Genomic DNA, 5,762 nt, shown 5'->3' with positions numbered 1-5,762 from the left:
GACAGTATGCCTTACAAACTTAAGTTGGTGCCTTTCAACAACCCAGAGTGAGTCCCCTTCCAAAAAAAAAACAACCATATGTGGTAGTGCTCTTCATGGTGCATGAAGACCCAAATGGATGGAATTAAATTCCAGTTCTCAGGAAAAGTCCCCCTTGATGAATTTATGATTAGTGCTCTTCATGGTGCCTACCATATGTGTGTGTGCGTGTGCATGTGTGTGATCGCCTTTCAGTAGTCCTCCTTCATGAACTTATGATCAGTGCTCTTCATAGTGCCTACCATACTCTGGTGTGTCTGTGCATGTGTATGTGTGTGCGTGCATGCATGCGCGTGTGTACACCAAGCCAGGTAATATCTCAATTATTGATTATGAAGCTAAAGTTTCAGTCTGGGCTGGTGGATGCATGACATGCCAGTATTCAACTTGGAGGAACACCAGTGTAATTGGGGTCCTGCCTATTGCATTACATTTCACTCCATATAAGGACATGTCTTCAGTTTTGTTTTTTTATCCTTTCTAAATTGGCTGCTAACTGATATACAACAGAATAGGTGAGCATGCAGTTTTTAAATTGGTTCGTGGTCTAAGTCATGATCAGGCACTTCTGCAGTCATCAAGCCTATTGTGGCTTAATCAAACTGTATTTGGTGATTGGAAATTGAAACCTGGAAGCCTATTGTGGCTTAATCAAACTGTATTTGGTGATTGGAAATTGAAACCTGGGACTCCAATTGAGACTATAAAGCTTCGCTTCCTGATTGAATGCATTTATCTAAGTGTCTAAATGGCCAAGCTTATTGTGTTGCTTGAAAACAAGAAAAAGGAAGGGAAAGAAAGTTGATGTTGGATTATCATTCTGAGAAATAATTGCTTGTGGGTTTAAGCCAGACCAAACTTATAGATCTTTCAAGAGGATGAGTTGGTTCTCAATATAGTCTTGATGTTGGAGTAACTTGAATAGTGAATCATAGAATTAATGACAGGTTAGCCTCATGGACATGTGGTTCCAATGAACAACAGATCTTTCTGAATCAGAAACTGAGCATGAATCCAAACTACAATGCTTGATTCATATTAAAATTGACATACAGGAAGACCAGATTCAGATTTGCCAAACCTGGATTCTGATAGCTACAATATGACAAACACATCATTTAAATAAAGTTTACTTCATCAGTATTCCAACTTGACATATATGATGAATTTTTGCCAAAACAATTTCCACTTCGGTGCATCTCATTTAAATAAAGTTTACTTCATCAGTATTCCAACTTGACATATATGATGAATTTTTGCCAAAACAATTTCCACTTCGGTGCATCTCATTGACAATCCCCTTGATTGGGGTCCAAGTTGACTGAATTGAGCCTATTTTCTAGAAAAGCGTATTATCATTCATGTAATGAAACTGATCACACAAATTGACATTTTATTGTTAGCAATCGCTGTGTTCAGCTCTCATGTAGAGGGGACATTTGATGATTATGAAATTACTGTGCATAAGCATGCAGTCATATACAGCCAATCATATTATTAACCCTTTTGTGACATATGAGGTTCATTGCCACAGTTGAGCGCACACAGAACTAGGCTAACATGAAATAATTCTGTAATCCTATACATTGCTATTAGAATAGAGGTATGGAAAAATCAAGTGGCAACCTAGATTAGATTGTACCCTCGTTCTCCCCAACCTGTAGTTCAAACAACTTGCTGCAAAGCATCTAACATTATGTATTAAGTTTGTGACACTAAAATAAGGAAATAAAGTAAAAGCAAGGGTCTATATGAACATATATTTTGCAAGTCTGAACGTATTTAACTGCTGCAACTTCTGTTGCACAAAATATGAACATATATGTTTATCATTGAAGCAACTTCCTTATCCATGGATAAGTAAGCCTGATGATGGTGTTAGCAAAACGGGTCCAGAAGGAAACATGCCGGCGCAGTTCTTGCAGCAAAACCAAACTTAAGAGTATTATACTTTCGGTATACGCCTGTGAACTTTCCCGAACCAGCTTTCTTGTGGAGATATACCATCATTCTGGCACATTCTCTATTGAAGAAAAACATCAGATAGGACTTCAGTACCACTAAACTTCATCATTGACTATGTGAATATATGGAAAAAGAGGAATTTTAAAACTCACAATATATCATCTTCGGAATAGCAAGTGTGCAGTTCAGAAGTCCTGGACCAACATTTAAATCCTCTGAGCATACACTGAGCAGTATAGACTGCAGCAGCAGCCAACATCGATGGTTTATACTTGAGCATTCCGTACTCGACCAGAGAGAGCTCAATTAGGTAGAATGAAAGCGATTCTAGCTGGATGATTCCATATAGCAAAATCAATCAAGAACATTTCGATCTCTTACCCTAAGAGAAACATATTTGATATCATACTGTAATCAAATTCGCTAACCTACCTTCTTGTCAGATTGTGCTGCCTTGAGGAACCTTCTCATAAAAACATATGGAGTTGGTTCTGAGAAGTTGAACTGCAATACGTTAATTATCAGTTTCTCCTGTAAGCATGAGTCAAAAAATCAACAAACTTATTTAGAACTTAAGTAGAAGAATGAAGAGGAGATACAGTTAACTAATTCACAAGAACCTCTAATACCATTTTCAGAACTTTCTCTCTTGTATACGCTGAGTCCGATATCAGAATGAAATCCTCTATAACAGGGACCAATACTTCCTCATATTTGCATGCCACAAGCATGGCAGTGACACCAACCAACTGTAACTGCTTCCTCATCACTGTCTCACATTGCAAGAATCGATCGATGATATTGATTGTTAGGAATAAGGTTTCATCCATGAGTTTGAATTTGTAATGCACCTGCAGAAGACGGTTTCAAGGTCTCAAGGCTACAAAAAACTATTGATAAATCTTTGAATACTAAGAGTTGAAAACAGGGGTTATTTCATCAACCTCGATCAGCCAGTCAACCAGAATAGCCCTCATCCTCTCATTAATATCAGGTTGGTGAGACATGTAATTGGGGAAGATGCAGCTTGATTTCTGAAAATTAAACAGAGGAATGCATTCATCAATTCATGTTTGGCAAACTAATGAACAGGACAGGATCGAATGAAATATTGGATGGTAAGGTCCCAGTATCATAACCGAGGGGTCTCAGGTTCAAATCCCATAGGGTTTATCCCCCAGGTTGCCTATAAAAAAAACCTAATGAACAGGGCACCACAATTAGCTATTGGATTGCCTCATGTATTCACCTCTCTTTGCCTATAGAAATGATAGATTTCTTCCACATAATCAACTACTGCTAATGGATTGTCTGAATCGAGCTCATCGATATCCATGTCATCCTCCATCTCAACTTCATCCGTGTCATCCTCCATCGCAACTCCATAGAATTCATCATCATCAGCACCCTGCTGCTGCTTTTCCAATTTGTAGTATAGTTAGTGAACGCATTTAAAAGACCAAATACACATCTCCCAGAAATAACACAGCCCTGCAAATTTGTAAACTTAAGTTATTATTCTCACTTTCGCTTCATCATCGCTTTCCTCGTCCAGTACCGCTTCGGTATACTTTATCATATGCGAACAGGGATCGAATTCCATGTATGATTCCACATCTTTAATCTCGACATGCTTCGATTGGTACATACCATAAGAAGATTTGACGGCCTTTTTATTTTTATCTTCAGGTTCCAATTGCACACTCTTTGTCGATTCATGTTTTTGATGAAGATCCTAGAAAGCCAAAAACCGGTCAGGATATTGCATTCATATTTTTCTGCTTCTCTTTTCAAAAGGAGACTTCATAGCAAACTACTTAACCTGCGCCCAACTTCGTTGATTTTCCAATAAAGCAGCAAATTGTCTAAACATACAAATCAATGCATTATTTCAGTTTTCATTCAGTGGTGATCATAACAATGCCAATGGAAAGAGAAAATTATTCAATACTAACCTTGTCATAGGTCGGTGTGCAGCAGTTTCCTTTGGGTTGCTGAAAGTTTTTTGTTACAAAAACAATAGCAATCAGGAAAAGAGAAAGCAAACAATGAAAAGCAGAACTGTAGAAAGAGAAAAAGATGTGCCCCTATCACCATTGAAACCCCTTCTTGTTGTTCCCTGGAGGAAGAGGCGGCACACCCACAAGATTGGTGATGCCTCCGAGTGGCTTTCGATCTTTGTTAGCTCCTGAAATGGATTTTGGATCCCAGTTTCAGAAAAGGAAGGAAACAGGAGACGACCCAATTCTGTACGAGATTCAACAAACAAGGATTTGAATTTCAGAGAAAAGAATGAGGGTGTTGATCCAAATACCTCTGGTGTTGAAGGGATTCAACATCAGTGAGCTATTCTCATCATTCCAATCCATTTTCTGCTTCTGTGGTCACAAAGGCAACCCTTCCCGTTTGTAAGCGTTAACCATCCTCCTCCTTTTCTCTCTCTCTCTCTCTCTCTCTCTCTCTCTCTGATATGGAAGAACATAACGGCTAGTAATTTAGGGTCGTTAGATTAGATTGAAAAAGTTGCCCTTCCCCATCTAACGGCCAGATTTGGCTAGTTTTGGATTCGTTATGTTGGCATTTCCCATATCTATTTATTTCATCATTCGGTTTGACTTTTAGATTGATTTATCGAAAATGCCCCCAGTTTTTTAAAATATGACTGGGCGAGCTAAATAGTGAAGGGCCGCATCTCCAATTTGGAAACATGAATGTAATTTAGTTGCTATTCTTTACCCTTTTTATCATTTCAGGAAGAGCCCTTTTTAGAGTTCAAAAATGTGGGATACTTTGGTCATTTCCACCTAAGAAAAGGTAATTTTCTATTTTTGCACCCGACTGGTTTTCTCATTAGTTATTCACAGAACGGCCCTTTTCTCTTGGACAACCTGGGGATTTACTATTGAAATGTTTGGTTATTTTTTGTTAAATCCATGGCTCTAGTCCACATTGGAAAGTGGTAAAATTTTTCTTAGAAAAATTGGATATTCTTTTCATATGAAAAGGCACCCCTTTCCCACACTGTGTGTAACAAACAAACATCTAAGTATCACAGTGCAAAAGTGTCATGTTTTTCCATCTCCTCCGCCACCTTTCACTTTTCATGTGAAAATCTCATCAAACCTTCCCCGTGTGAAAAAACTTTATAGGAAAGTTGTGCTGTCAGGATCTGTAGAAACTTAACCCTTTTCCCATGAAAGGGCCTTCCCTTCCATGAGAATGAAACAAATGGTAAGGATTTTAAGTTGGACGTGATGGGTCAAACTTAAAATCCTCACGTTTACAGCCCCCAAAGATTAAATTGAAAGTATTGATAATTGATATTTTCAAATTGCCACCATTTTTTTTTTCATCAAATTTCTTGGTGTTTGAGTTCCTCATCTCGTCATTTTGCTCAGTGAGGTCATTTTTTATGCAGCGGGCGCTTATCATGCAGCTCCGCTGCTGATAATAACCATCCATCTCAATATTTCTCGAGATGAACACCATAACTATATCGAGAAATGCCAAAACAGGTGGCTGCATGCAGCGATGCTGCATATAATGTAAATACTTGGCTTAAGCAAAGAAGATAAAAGGTACATTAAGATGTGTATAAATGCCGTGGATCTCAACCAGAGATATTTGGGCACATGGATCAAGGCCAGATCTTGCATGGGGCTCATGTCTTCCAACAGACGGATCTGAGAGTAAATGTTTGGTTGCATTCAAATGTGATTCAAAATCTCATTCAAATGAGAGAATGAATCTTCATTTGC

At 38.3% G+C, this 5,762-nt stretch overlaps 1 pseudogene across 1 annotated transcript; it reads right to left on the bottom strand.

Moving 5' to 3' along the window:
- Positions 1-1,608: 1,608 nt before the first annotated feature.
- Positions 1,609-4,373, bottom strand: LOC149842637 (G2/mitotic-specific cyclin-2-like; annotated as a pseudogene). The gene is made up of 11 exons (XR_016430975.1): positions 4,319-4,373; positions 4,099-4,192; positions 3,960-3,998; positions 3,827-3,869; positions 3,530-3,739; positions 3,254-3,421; positions 2,949-3,038; positions 2,611-2,855; positions 2,437-2,575; positions 2,157-2,335; positions 1,609-2,062 (listed from the first exon to the last, which is right to left on the bottom strand). The product of XR_016430975.1 is annotated as a G2/mitotic-specific cyclin-2-like (transcript).
- Between the last annotated feature and the right edge of the window lie 1,389 nt (positions 4,374-5,762).

Source organism: Nuphar pumila, chromosome 3 (assembly GCF_984573655.1).
Source record: "Nuphar pumila chromosome 3, dmNupPumi1.hap1.1, whole genome shotgun sequence".
Lineage (NCBI taxonomy): Eukaryota > Viridiplantae > Streptophyta > Magnoliopsida > Nymphaeales > Nymphaeaceae > Nuphar > Nuphar pumila.
This window is presented reverse-complemented; position numbering and strand designations above follow the sequence as displayed.